The 15,588-nt window shown below is 35.0% G+C and overlaps 1 protein-coding gene across 2 annotated transcripts in view; it reads right to left on the bottom strand.

Annotated features, from left to right (window-relative positions):
* Window positions 1–15,588, bottom strand: part of FSTL5 (follistatin-like 5) — a 302,213-nt gene that overhangs the window by 13,683 nt on the left and 272,942 nt on the right. The gene's annotated exons all lie outside the window — the stretch shown is intronic.

Genomic DNA, 15,588 nt, shown 5'->3' with positions numbered 1-15,588 from the left:
TATGTTCCCACAACAGGATTTATATAGTTAGCTCCCTTTCAGTGTCCAAAATACTTATTGTTTCATTACCCTTTAAGGTGGTGAGCTACTTTCAAACCAGATCCAATCCTCCTGTTACTGCAGAAAAATAGTCATTGTTTTTTTGAAAAAGTAGTGTTGGTTTTATATAGAATTCCTGTTAAGTTCTTTATCAAGTCCATTCAGCCTAAGTAGCTTTGACTATTGCATAGCACAATGGGAATATTTTGCTTTTGAGGAATGAACAAGAACTCCTTTTCCTCTTAAATATCTCACTATTCTTATATCTTTGTAACGTGACTGTTCTATCTATGCCAAAAATTATTTTAATATGATTAAAGAATTTAAAATTTGTGCAGCTTCCTGCTCTGTTTTCTGTGGGTTTGTTCCCTAATAAGAAGTTAGATTTCAATAAATTAATTACAAAAATGTATCATAGAAATATTATTGGTAAAACGTGTAATGCATTGGTAGTGGTAAATGAACTGAAAAACAGAAACTTGACTGAAATCTTTAATGACTCACCCAGTTCTATGGAAGGACAAGATGTCACACTCATGTGCATGACTCCCCATCTCTTCCCTGTAGTACCTAAGCAAAATTTTTCCTATTTTCTAGTATTGGGAAAAGGCATAATGAGAAACTTATTTCCAGTGCCAGAAGGTTGGTAATTATTGCCTGAACTGCAGCAGTGCCAGACTCTAATATCCTTTTCCATACCTGGAAAGGGTTGACATTGTTTTCGAATGAAAATACATACCCATTACACGAGGAGGTTGTATATTGTCCAGAGCCTATTCTCTGAAGGCAGCTGATACAGCAATAGGGCAAACACTCACCTTCTGAGTTGTTTTATTTTGTTAATGTAACACTGATTCGAACTGACAAGGATTCTGCTACCTTTTTGTTACCACTGTGTATAGGTGTGTAGCAAAAAAATCCTTAAGCATCTAAGAATTCCCCTGTCTTCAGACATCTGTCATCTAAATCGTACAGAACAGGGGGAGGGGTAAGAGGGGGAAAAAACCCCACCGATGCAGGGCTGAGACTGCATGAAATAGGACTCTTGCATACTTGCTGTTTACTTACTCCTAATCTGCAGAGTTTTAATGGAGGTGTGTATTATTTGATATTAAAAGTGTATGTGTTACATAACATAAATACACATACACATGTATGCATAGATAGCAAGTATATTATCTCACTTTGCAGTTGAAATATAGGGAGAAAAACATGCAGTAGGGCATCCATCCTTTGACTGTTTTTTCTTCTAATACCAGAAGTGGATAAGTAAAAATCATTTTTGCCTCACATATTCTGGGCTTTGGTCCTAACAGTCCAAATGCTTTCACTGCTGCTTTCTGCACAACCCTGTATCTTCCAAATTTGCCTATAAGGAACCCACTGATGCTTTTTCAGGTCAAATGAACCCTGGTAGTGATGACCTCTACTTGTCCTCCCAAGGGACAAGCCTGCTCTCTCCAGTTAGGGCTAAACATACACATTTTCATGACACAGGTAATGAACTGGATAGTTGAATGGTCCTATTTCAGTATCATACATCATTTAGAATAGCAGTGCTAGCTCTGAAGCCACACAGAGCTCAATTTTGGGTGGTTCTGATAAGGAATTCAAGTAATACACCTTATAATTAAAAAAGGTGTACTTTGGATGAAGCACACATGCATAATGAGTACACAATGAGCCACAATGGCCAATGCAATTTTGAGTATTGTATTTCTAATAACATGGTATTTTAATCGGTTTATTAAAAACTGATATATGAAGCAGGAAATAAAAAACAACAAAAAAACCCCCAAACCCATAGCTTAACCCTATCCTGTCCAGAGTACATAAAAATATCAATCTGTTTATAATTACATCCCCACTGCTCTGAAATAAACAAAATGCCCTATATTTCTGCAGTCCTAATCAAGCGCAGTTGGTTCGCTACTCTGTGATCATATCGGTGGGCAATAATGAGGTTGAAGAGTTGCCATTGTGAATGTTTTGCCTCACCACAACTCCTCACTACAAAAATCACTCTCTACGCGTAGTATTCGTTTCCTGCAGACTTCTACATTTCTATGCATAACTATGCATGTCTGCACAGGAGTTAAACATCTAAGTGCTGTTTTCACCAGTAGAGATCTTATCCATACACCCAACAGAATCTACAGAATTGAAGATGGCCAGTGCCAGAGCCCTGTAGGGAGTAAGCAGAATTGCCTTCTAGACTCCAGTCCCTGCATAGACAGGATCTCCATAAACTATAGCAGAAGATAGACAGCTTACAAACACAGATACACTGTATTTTTATACCTAAATTTAGGTGCCTACAATCTCAACCTCACAGTCACTATAAGCATCCTAGCAGGAAGAAAGCATAATATCAAAAAACAGCCTTACAAAAATCTGCACAGATTTGGAAAATTGAAGTTTAAATGACTAGTACTATATTAAGATGTGAGAGCTACAATTATGCTTGAAATGGGGTTGTCTGTTTCTCCAAGCCATTATAATAAATTCAGGTATCATACAGCTGTAGATGCTATTAAAGCTGGCACTTGTGGTCAGAAATTAAAATGACTGCTTAAAGGAGCAGCTAGCACTGCTACAAGTGCCTGGATAGAGAGAAGAATGTTGTGTAAGTCTCCATGCAAACCAGAGCTAAAAAGAGAGAGGATGTCCCTCCCAGAATTTTCAGGAATCTCTGAAGATTGTTTTCACAGCTCTCAAAGGGTAGCTTTAACAGAAACCTATTAATTCACTTTGCTTTCCACAAAACGTTTATTTTTCCAACCATAACGATCAACTTCAATATTTTCTCAAGGGCAGTGCGCCATCAAAAAGACAAATAAAACCTCTTCAGAGTCTGCCTTTCATTTTTATCTTTTTAGTGTTTTGCAGAGCTCTAAGGATTGCATGCAAATCTTATAGGTGAATTTTCTGAAAGCAACTTTGTTAATCACTGTACCTTAGTGAACTACATTTTCATGTCACTATTAAAGTATTTGCAATAATCCGCTAGAACTAATGCCATAGTCTACTGCATAATACCAAGATGGAATATCATATGACTCTTGATATCACTCATTCAGACGTTAGATTTGCAAATTATAATGAATATTTTTCAAGAAATACTAAATTTAATGGAATATGGCTAGTAATCATGCTATATTTTAAAAGTTTAAAAGTTTTTAAAGTTTGAGAAATTTCCTGGTTTAAAACTTTTAGTTCATCCTGTAATAATACTGCATCTCCAGTAATTATTCAGTCTGAAGGATAATTTTGAGATCTGCAGGTACAAAAATTAGTAAGATGCAATCTTATTTTGATGGGAAGTTCTAATCAAGTAAAGTAGGAATCACTAATGCACCAAATATTCCATACAAATTTCCAAAGTCATGTTAATTCTGACGCTGCCTCTTCAAAATTTTTTTTGCAAGGTGTCATTTCCCCCCCCCTCCCCCTTCAGAGCAAGTTAGTTTGCATCTCCTATGCACAAAGAATAGACAAGCAAGATGCTACTGTGGAGCTGCCAACAAGCAGTAAATTAACAACCTGGCTTCCTGTATGTTATTTTCTTCCTTTAGACAAGCCATATATACTGCTTACTAGTGTAACTGCATTCATTACAAAAGAGGAAATATCAAAGCATTGGTTAAAAAGACAAAAAAAATAAAAGATTACAATTTTTTTTTCCAATAAATGAGGATAAATTTCATTATAGTTTTTTTTTTAATTAATATATCAACATAAACCTGTATTTATTGTTGAATTCAGAAAGAATGACAGAATAGAGGATGATGATGATGTAAAACCTGATGTCCACTTTCCTTTTTCTTTCTGGCCCTACATCCACATCCTGCATCCTACATCACACCCTCATGAAGTCAACAGACATTTCTTAAAGAGATCTGAGATGAAACACTTAAAGAAAATTATCTTCTCGACACAGAAAGCAAATAAAAGAGAAGAGAATTAGATGTGCTACAATCAAAATTATCTGCACAAGAAGCAAACAGCAATATTGTTGTACAAAAGAGAAATGTTTCAACCTGTATAACTTAATTTAAGAAAATAGTAATAAACATTATCTACTTTATCCAGAGTGAAAAGCATTTGTGTTTAAAGCCACTCAACATTCTATATATTAGAGACTATTTTTTTCAAAATTTATGCAAAAAAAAATCAACCCAGGAAGATAAAGCTCTATTTACTGTGAAGTTTGATCAAATCTGCAGACCAAAAGTTATCTGGGACACAAAGTAAATTCTGTTAACTGCCCATGAACAGTCTGTTAGAGGGTCAGGGTAGACCCTGATCATATAAAAAGTTTCTAATCTGGCAACATGGGAAAGTATTACCATTTAAACAAAATTCTAAAATAGGAATGAGTTGCAATATACAAAACATTTTTTCTGGTGAAGTGAATTTATCCACAGCAGCTCTGAAGAAGGAAATATTAACAATTAAGAAAAAGAAAAAGTAAAATTGGTCTAAGAATGGGTTTTTTTAGCTGTATGGCTAGGTTGCCTTCACTGGTCCTTCGAGAGTTCATCAGCAGCACAACAAAAGAACCATGCACTTTCCCTCTAAGGATTCTATAGGAACTTAACATACAACACTGCAACCATTATTTCCATTACTAAAATTACTCTTCATTTTATATGCGTACGCAGATGAAGACTGTTTACACCATTTTATTTTAATTGCATTCCTACCATTTAAATAATTGCAAAAATAATTTTCATTACTTAAGTAATTATAAAATACACAATTTCTTTGTTATTATCATTTTCTAGTATATTTCACAGATAAAATATTTACCACTAGATAAAAACATTTTTCATCTTGGAAGTGTTTCTGATTTCAAAAACTATCAGCATTAAAAGGGCATACCAGTCTTCCCCTCAGGATTCAGAAAATTATTGTTGCCTAGAACAGTTCATTTCTGGCAGGTTGCTGAAAAAGACCTTTCTTTAATTTCTGCAGCTCAGAAGAGATTGTTTGATGATAACAAAAGGCTAAGTGGATTTTGCCCAGCAGCTACTGCTTATCAGCACAAATGGTGGCTTTCTTTTGGGTACTGTAACAGCCTTTGACATTTGCAGTTTGTTGTCCTAATTTTGTTCCTGATGGGCTTTATAACATTTAGAACACTTGCTTCATATTCTTGTTTTGAATCAGAAAAAGTTTTTTTTTTTTTTTTTTTTCTCCTTCCTTGGTATGTGCATATAACAGCATTAAGCACGAAGCATCTTCCTATCTAAAGGCATATTTACATCTTGGATAACATCTTGATAATTATTTTTGTAAGTGTTTGTGTGTGTGAACATAAATATTCACACACACATCTATAAAAGATCTTTGTCTTCACCACCTTTATTTATTGTTGCAATTACTGTAAATGAAATATTTTAAAACGCCTTATAAAAAAGAAGTAGCAGGAATGCATGACCGATAGTGTACCTGGGAAATAGTAACATAGTAGTGCTAAGAAATAGGAATGGGGAAAAAATTGGTAAAAAAAAATAAAAAATTAAAAAGCACAGAACGGAAAGTTGTGGGTTCACTCTTATGGAAAAAGAGTAATTAAGACCACCATTATCAGTTCTGTCAGATTAATGAAAAGGTCAGTTCTGATGAAGAAGGAAATTTGATGACAGCTCTCATTTTCTAAAAGTGTTGACTATTTTGTTATACTCTTGCTTGGGAAGAAGTTCTGCATTTTGAAAACTTCAAGTTTCTGAGTTCTTATAGAATCACACATTAAATATCTCATCTGTACCTTTCCATTTCAATAACATTCTCTCACCCAGAGAAGTTGTGGATGCCCGATTTCTGGAAGTGTTCAAGGCCACCTGGATGGGGCTTTGAGCAACCTGCACTAGTGGGAGGTGTCCCTGCCCAAGGCAGGGCATTTGGAACTCGATGATCTTTAAGGTCCCTTCCAACTCTAATTATTCTATGATTTAGAAGAAAAATCACAGGAATTCTCTGAAATTTATAGATGATGTGGGAGGAAAGAGGAAAATTAAGATATAGATATGATTTGTTTTCAATGAAAATCAGCACTAATTTTATTCTTAATTGTGGATGCAGATTTAGGAATACCTTTTTAGGATGATAAATGGATGCCAGTAGAGATCTAATCCATCAGAAGTCATATATGCTTCACAAGCTTACGTGATAAAATTGTTACAAAGAAATACGGGTCTTCATAGAGTAAGTGAGAAAGGAACCTAATATTAAACTGTAACATCTATAAACTAACACTTCTAGATCTATGGGAGCAGATTCTCATAGTAATGATAACATTCCTGGTTAGATCCTAAAATGTATTTAAATAGAACGGGTGGGTACAGCAAAGGCTGGGAGGGGAAATCCCACAAAAGGCCTGCTGTGCTTCAGAGGGGTGATAACAACTGCTGAACATCACCTGAGAGACCTGATTGAAAGGGAAGTGATCTTTAAAGAACATGTTCCAAGATTTCAGAGACTGATATTCACAGATTTGTTCTGGAATCACTGAAGATCTTTATTCTTTTGCTATTGCTTTGTACATACCTCATAGAAGTGAACATATTCTCTCTATTTCCCTTTTCAGTGAGGGAATTCAGTGTGTAGAGGATCAAGTTGGATGGCTAAGACCCCACAGGCAATGATAGCCAAACATACTAAAATTATTCTTTCTTTCTCTCTCTCAGAACATACTGACCATTATTTAGAAAAATAAAGATATCAAGAACTTAAAGACAGACCATAGAGGGAAGAAATATATCTACAAAGGCTTGAGGGAATGTTCTTAGAATAAAGAGATCTCTTCAAATTAAGCTTTGTGCTCAGAGCTTGAATTTGAATGGAAAAATTTCCATTCCTAGACAATAAGCAACAGAGACAGGAATGAATGTTATAAAATAAATTGAGTATTAGTAAGCTTTCAGGAATGGACAATAATGGAAGGATAGTTTCTGAGTTTATCCTACATCATATTTAATAAGATTAGCTCTAGATTCTCAAAAATGAGAGCTACAAATTTAATGCTGATGGGCCAAAGTGAATGACATTGTAAGTACCATCAACAAAATCCTCATTCTTACTATGATAGTTTTCACATGGGCAGAAAAATCCCAAGTGACACAAATGTTTACCTGTGGGACAGACTCTATGCAAATTGTCTTCTGTAACTCAGCTGGATAAATCATGTAAGCGTTTAGAAGAGAAAGCTCAAAATTTCTTAACTGAAGTCCCATATCAATAACAAAAATAGCATACTGCCTGAAATGCTTTTAAAATTATATTCTTATTTGTGACTTCCATTTTTTCCTTTTTAAAAAATTTATTTTATTACTATTTCAGTTTAAGATTTTACTTGCAGAGCATTTAAGTCACCTCAGTAGAGATCCAGAGGAAGGAAATGGACTGCCATACCAAGCCCATGTTGAAGAATATCTTCAAATGATCCATGTGTAAAGAATAACCAGAAAAATTTCCCCATAGCTGATAAGATTGCATGTTGGCTTCTTCAATTGTTTTTTTCAGATCTCGCTGGAACACCTGATTTGTTTTAATATGTCATGCATAGCCCAGGACTTCTGATAATGTACACATTTAGTGTACATTTGCACAGGGTAGGGATAAATCCTGAATTTTAAGGGTACTAGTGATGCAGGAGTCTATGAATTGTCTGAGGACTCTCTTGTGGAACACTTGCAATGTGTATATGCAATATACTTTTTAATTACTGCAAAGTGTTGTCCAATAATTAGAGTGTTCACAAGAAAATAATCCAAGAAATTTTAGGACAAAGAAAATCACCTTAATTTCTAGGTTTTTATAATCCAGGATCATATGAAACAATTTGTGTTATATCAAAAAGGAACATATTCTCAGCAAAAGTGTTTTTGTAGTCTTGGCAGCAAATGTGTTTTTCTTTCTTATACCTTGTAGGGAAGGAGAGCTAGCAATTTAATAATAAAAAAAAAACCAAAACCCACTTCATTTTTAAAGCAATAAAAGTCAAAGAAAGGGTGAGCTACACAGACACACTGAACAAAAGACATTCCTAAAGATGGCCCTAAATGTCAAGATAGGATAGGATTAAGTAGATGTTGCACTCCAGAAAATATGGTAACATCAAAGTAGGCAGATGTCATATGGAATGCACAGACAAATTTATCTATGCCAAAAGAAATAGTCAGCACTAGTAGAAAATGAATAATGAGGTAGAGATAAGGACTACAAAGGTGATAAATTACATATGTCAAAACAGTCTCAAAAGATTTTTCTCTTCATTTTAAAAATGAAGTTCACATACTGTTGTAGCTGGGGATATGTGAATATTCAAAACAACAAATCCTGAACTTTACCACAATTCCTTTCTCTCCTTTTTTTTTCAACTTTAAGTGACCCAAATTAAGAAAATATGAGACTGAACCCAAAAATATTTTTCTGCATGTAAAAAATATGATAAAATATTATTTTTGGCACATAAAAGCACCAGAAATGACATTTGTATTGAAAATGTAAGATTATCATGGGAAAAGAAATCAGGCATGTCATGGTAAGTTGCTGTGTTCTGATTTGTAGATAATATGGGAGGTGGCAGTTGGCGGTGGTGGCTCTGTTAAGCAAACAGTTAAGATGGAAGTTTGTATATTTTATCCGCAAGAAAACATTGCATGCTGACAGTTCGGAACTCATAGAAGAAATACAGACAAAACAATCTATCTGTGTAGATTCGGAAGTTTCCTTAAGGTCTTTGATTCATACGATCACACAAGCATCTCAGCTTTACTGAAAATTAAAAGCTAGGTTTGTAACATGACATCAAATAAGAAGGCTTAAATATAATGAATAAAAGTAAATTATTCTAAATGTTTAAAGACAGAAATGAAAATTACAAATTTTCACTATTCCAAAGTCACAGATCTAAAACACACCACATTTCTGGCAGCTATCAAGAAAATTAACTCCATCCAAGCCAGACCCAGCACAATTTTTTTAAACCATTGTGCGCTGGTAGTTTATCAGCAAACATATAGAAAAATGGTTCAGGAGGCTCTACAGAGGGATCTGGACAGGTTGGATCAATGGGCCAAGACCAGTGGAATGAGGTTTAATAAGGCCAAGTGCCAGGTCCTGCATTTCAGTCACAACAACCCCAGGCAACCCTACAGGCTTGGGGAAGAGTGGCTGCCTGGCAGAAAAGGACCTGGGGGTGTTGGTGGACAGCCAGCTCAACATGAGCCAGTGGTGTGCCCAGGTGGCCAAGAAGGCCAAGAGCGTCCTGGCTTGTATCAAGAATAGCACGGCCAGCAGGAAGTCATCGTGCCTCTGTACTCAGCACTGGTGAGGCCTCACCTTGAGTACTGTGTTCAGTTCTGGGCCCCTCACTACAGGTTTGTATCTGTTTGTGGATGGGTGTGGTGTGTTTTTGTGTGTGGTTTGTTGTGGGTTTTTTTTGGTTGGACTCAATGATCTCAAAGGTCCCTTCCAACCATGAAGATTCTGTGATTCTGTGAGCTTCCTAGTTTGGAGAAATGTAGTGGCTACATTTATGGACTCCTAGCTTTTTTGGGCAGGGACATGTGAACAAGAGGGGGAATGAAGTGGAAAATATAGGTTTGATACACTAAAGAGTACCCGCACATTTTCTAAAGAGGCACTTCTTTCAACAGTAGCTGCTGTTGCCAATGGTGGTAGTTGAACAAAGTAAATTTCAGAGCATTTAAACTGTCTAAACTGAATCAATCTTTCATTCTTCATATTCCCACTGGAGCAAAGATGCTGTAAAATCCACTATTTAAAGCAAAAAAAGATGTAGAAAAAGACTTTTTACTGTCTCCCCTCCATCTTTTCCTAAAGTTCCTATGACCTTCTTTTTCAAAAGCAACACATTTATGGACCAGAAGGGTCATCTTTTTTGGAGGCAAATACATGGACCAAGGAAAGAATGACTACGAGGTTTCCATTCAGCACTACTCGCGTACAGAGTGGGAGACTGCAGAGTGAACCCCTATTCCAGACTGACCTCCTTTGTGTGCTCTGCTACCATGTACGATTGATTGATAGATTCCACAATCATTATTAGAAAATGCAGTTACTTTCTAGGTCTTCTCTGATTGCCCTGGTACTACTGACCTTTTATCTCTGGTTCCTCAAACTTTCAGGTTATTTCCCCTGTATCACAATATATGCTTGGTGCTTGATGACCAAGAACTGTTTCTAACTTTCCACTCCCCTAATGTGCCTTATTAATTGAACTTTTAAAATACTAAATTGCCTCTTATACAGATTAATTTAAACTCTTTTGTTGATTCTTTGTCTACAGTTGACTCAGCATTTACCACTTCCATTGTGTGACTTGTGAATCACTGAACATAAAGTTCTTTCTTATTATGTAGGACTTTGAAGTAAAATAATATTTTCTGTTTGCTTATTTGCATAGAAATACTGAAAATGCTCTCACAGTCCTTCAGCTACTTCACACCTCTGTAGGGGCTTAAACTCTGGAATGAAGTGTGAATTTACTGAATCACCACCCCACATGGGTTTCATTTAAGAAAGTTCACAGGAATGCATTGCCAGCACATTCCAATTACCTCTTAAAGAAAAGCTTCGGGTCTGGACTGTTTTGTGCAAATGAATAAGGATAATTTTAGAAAGACTGCTTCCTCTATTACCATACACAACAGAGAAATAAAAGAGGGAAAAAACTCAAACTGAGACTATTTTAACTCAATTCAGATCCTGAGCCATCTCACCAGTGAGTTGATTGCTCACTCTCCCACTTGTTAGGTCAGGTAACTATATGACATTTAAAATACTTGCTAAAAGATTAAAACATCTAAAAAGTTAGAGTTATTCCATTACAGTGAGTTCATTTAATATTGCTTTGAAACATTTTACAGCAGTGTAATGATAGACCTTAATTTATTCCAATTATCTTTTGTTCACTTCGATTTACGAACAGTGGAGCTGAAATAATCAGCCCTTTTGCTCCTTAGCCTTCCAAGAATATATTTTCATGAGCATTGTACAAGTAATTTTTTTGCAGCCATCACACATACTAATTGCAAATGTCTATTTTTATGACAAGGACTAGTATTAGCAGACAATTAAGGACAAGATCATTGTCTGCTCTAAACTGCTTTGGCACAAAAAATAGTTCACTGAATAAAATTTTCTTCTCAGTAAATGTATAAGGCCATATACATTGAAAATATACATACTCAATTCTTAAAAGGTGCATCTACAAAAGGAATAAGCTTTGTATACATTTCCCAAATGATAATTGAAAAAATGCCCTTGGGATCTGGACCATTTATTACAGATTAATATATCTCATCCTGTCTACTTTTGTGGCCCCCGTATCTGATAACTTTTCAAAACAATTTGGGGAAGGAAAATTTTTTTTTCAAGCTGTGTGCATTGAAAACATGCACATGACGGCACCCATGAAAAACAATGCTTTATATTCATTCATTCTCTTGGTATAATTCAACACATATTGGCAATGAGTGCACATCAGAGGTAAAACAAAGCCGATGATGACAGCAGGACAAGCTTTTTTCAAGATATGGAAGATGAACTTATAACTTCTTCCCTTTGAAATCTTCAGACTTCAACAACAACCCTGGGCAAGCTTCTTTAAGGGTTCTTTCTATTAATAATTATTACCATTTTGTGCCATAGCCTCTTTTTCATTGACTAGGAAGTTTTGTGTATTGCAGTACAACTGGCTGGCATAGGAAACTCATGAAAAACCATGGGAAACTGACTACTTCTAAGCTTGCATTTTAAAAGTTTTGTAAGGAAAGGAAGGATCATTTGTTTGCATCATTACAGAATGCAAAGGCATTGGCATGAGACAATCCCTCCCCTAGAGTCAGTGGTCAAACTGCTCTTGTCAAAAAAAACACATAGAAAGTCACCTACATTTTTAGAGCCTTATCATGGGGTGCCAACCTGATCTATCTGCAGCTGAGGCTCTCTGTACCAACAGGGATTTGCTGTCTGGAAACAGCAGTGGGGTGCTCTACACATCATTAGGGGGTAATTAGTAGATTTTTACTAAAATTAATACATATTGTCTTTAAATATATATATTTATAAATGGTTAAGAATTACAAAAGGCTAACAGCCAAAACATTGCTTGATTTCTAATCGTGTTTGACAGCACAAAACTGTTTCTCCAGCTCAGTAGTGGAAGGAGATAATTTGACTGGAACGTAAAAGAGAGGGAGACACCTCCCCCCCAAAAAACCCCTAACTGATGGTACTGAACCTACCACATTTCTCACCCAAAAACTATAAAGCTTCTTTTCTTGTCCTCTTCTGTATACATATCAACTACTCACCAACTCTAAAAGAAGATTTAAAAATAAGAACAGAATTGGTCTATTCTTCCTCTACTTCTTTTGGCTCATGCCTCCTTAGCTGCTATTTTGATGGCTCATCAGAGCTGTTCAGAGCATGAATGTTACGCTTGCTGGTTATCAAATAAAAAATTATTTGCCCTGACTCCTACTATACTGTAAGTATAATCAAACATCGCCTCAATCTGTGTCAGGAAAATTCTGGGAAAACATTTTTTTTTTCCTTGGGATTAATTATTCTTACTTCAGAGCAAAATTTTTAGTACCTCTGCAAATGTCCGATCTGGGGGAAGTGTGTTCTAAATTATCTGCTGCCCAAGAGAACATTAAAAATCCTGGAGTTTGCTTTTTTAATAATGAGCAGCCCATTTCCAATTTTATATACAAAAATAACCCACATAGGTAATGAGAATGTATAATTGCATCACTTTATAAATAAAATTAATTTGCTATAAGTTTTAAATATGTATTAGTAGCAATTAATATTTTAGATATTATTAAAAAGAAAAAAATAATGATCCACTTTAAGTTATTCACCCTTATTTCTGTTCCTTCATATCAATAACCCTACCTATCTTTCTTACACTTATTCTTTACAGTGATTAAAGAATAACTGATTGGACAAAACATACAGTACATGGTAATACAATGTAGATGGCAGTGGATGGTTTGTGTTAACTGTATTATGAAACAATTCATAGTGGTATGCCTTTTTTTTTGCATAGAAACGCCTTTATTCAGACAGAAAGTTTAGCTCTGAATGCTAATTTGGTAAGCCATGCACACTCTGTCTTTTGCTCCATCATTCAAAATTTTAGTTTACAGGTGACAAATGCAGCTTGCTACAGAAGGCTTTCATTCTCCTAGAAGGGGCTGGTATTGCATGGCCACAGGGAGCTGACTTCCAACAAAGAGTAAATAGTGCCCTTGAGCAGTTAACTGTCCGAGCTAACTCAGCCACTGGGGTTATTGCCTTTGTAGCTGTTTTCGCTCTTCACACTCATAAAATGCTCCTCTGGTTGGTATATACACCAAAGAATAAGCTCAAGCTTTATGTTTGTTGCCTAACGTCTTTAACAAACACATGCTGTTATCGAGCATTTTTATTGTTGACTGCTGACAAGTTAGATTTAATAGACAGTTTTTCCTACATCACTATTAATTTGATAAATACAGCTAATTTTAAACCTTTCCTGACACACTGCTCACATAATTCATTTTTATTTAAACAAAATTAAATAAATCAAAGTACTTAAAGGCCAGACATTTTATGTAAGGCAAATTCTTCAATGACTAACTTCACATAAATAACCCTTGAAACAATACATTAAAAATACAGTATTTGTCTAAATAGTGGGTTCTTTTTCCTTTTCTAGAAAAGACACTCAGAATTAAGTAGAATTTTAGAAAACTAAAATAAGATTATTTGCATTTCAAGTAAGCTCATGAGTAGGTAACAACAGTTAATTGCTGTTGAACTGATTTTGTTGATTAAAACTCCCATCTAGGCCTAAATTGATGGTTTTTTTATGTTTATTACATATCTGCAGTCACTTGTCCAACTTTATTCTCTCTTTGTTTCATTGAATTTTAAATTTCTTTTTTATTTCCGTGGGTTTTCTTTTATTCTTTAATTCTCTTTTCTCCTAAATTGCACATAGGACATGTGAAAAGATTCATCAGCTGAAGGTAGCTGTGACTCACCATGCAAAGCAGAAAGCACCTACTTGACCTATTTAGGCAAAATATAAATTAAAATTGTTTGAGTTAGATGTTCCTCACTAGTTTTGGATTGGGCTTATTTTTCTTTTCCCAATCCTGATTCCCCTCCTTGTATGATGTTCATCCCTATCCACCTTTTTCTTTTACTATTTATGTGAAATTTAATATATCTAAGTGTCAGTTCGTTTGGGGTAGTACTTCTAGTATTGATAGCTTATGAAGCAGTAACTTGTTGTCTTAAGGCATACACAATCCAAATATAACAGAATTATTTTATACTTTTTTAAGGCTGAATGTGAGGACTGCAGATTACTTCAGGGAAACAATGTGCATTTATCTACTCAATTCAAGAAATGTGGCGGTAATGGTACTAAAGAGTCAATTTACTATTCAGCTATATTAATCTACACATTCCTTTTAAAATTGCATATGGCTGATTGCTAATTTACTTGTTAGTTAAGAGTTTTGTGGAAAATTTTTAAAAATTATCTTTTATCAACAACCTCTTTAGGAGAAGCCAAATGTTTTTTGTTGGGGGAGACTAGATTCATCACAGGCAAGTAGAAAGTAAATTCTGGAATCAACTGTAAAATCATCCTAATTTGCATGTTTTCATATTTAAAAGATACCACTTACTGCAATCAGAAATTATATCTCTTTTAATGGAAATGCATATTTACATACATGATTTGAGATTTTAGCTAAAAGTGCATAATGATGTCTTGTAACTGTAGGACAACTAAGATTATCCTAATAAAAGCATTTCTGTAGAAACTTGAACTTGGAAGAGCAGAATGAACAATCGAGTTAATTATTTGCAGGGGTGTTGTGAGCTGAAATAGGTCTGTGTCACCTTGCCAAGAACCTAGCAGTCCTAAACATACAAAGTGCTAATACATATTAATACAATATTCAGATGTACAAATCCTAGATTGCAGAATTTTTTAATCCCTACCAGGTAGAAATGTTGGCGAAAAAATATGAAACGCAAATGATATTTCAAATTCTTACTAATGTATTCTGAGGAATAAAAATAGATTTTCATTTAAGATTTCTTCTTTATGTCTGTATTAAGTGTTGCCCTCTTTTTCTCACACTCTCTTTCTCTGTTCCTTTTAAAAGGGACTATCCTTTTAAAATCCAGCTGGTAACTTTGCTCCATTCTTCTATACTTAGAGTATTTCTATCACAGCCAGAACATATCTGTTCTTCGGACAAACACAAAGACAATCCTACATTCACTGAGAGAAATAACTAAGGTCCCAAAAATTTACAGTGCTTCCTGGCATAGATTACAATATGAACCATTTTAACAACATATACTCAGCACCTGTGAAATAAGACCAATTTTATTCATGCATCTAAACAGAGTTTATGTTATGTACTCAGTCATGGTTTGTTTTAAAAATAGAGAGCCTGATGAAAAAAATAGGTAGAAAGAACTAAATGAGCAGGACATGCC

This window comes from Calidris pugnax, unplaced genomic scaffold (genome assembly GCF_001431845.1).
Source record: "Calidris pugnax isolate Ruff unplaced genomic scaffold, ASM143184v1 scaffold15, whole genome shotgun sequence".
Taxonomy (NCBI): domain Eukaryota; kingdom Metazoa; phylum Chordata; class Aves; order Charadriiformes; family Scolopacidae; genus Calidris; species Calidris pugnax.
This window is presented reverse-complemented; position numbering and strand designations above follow the sequence as displayed.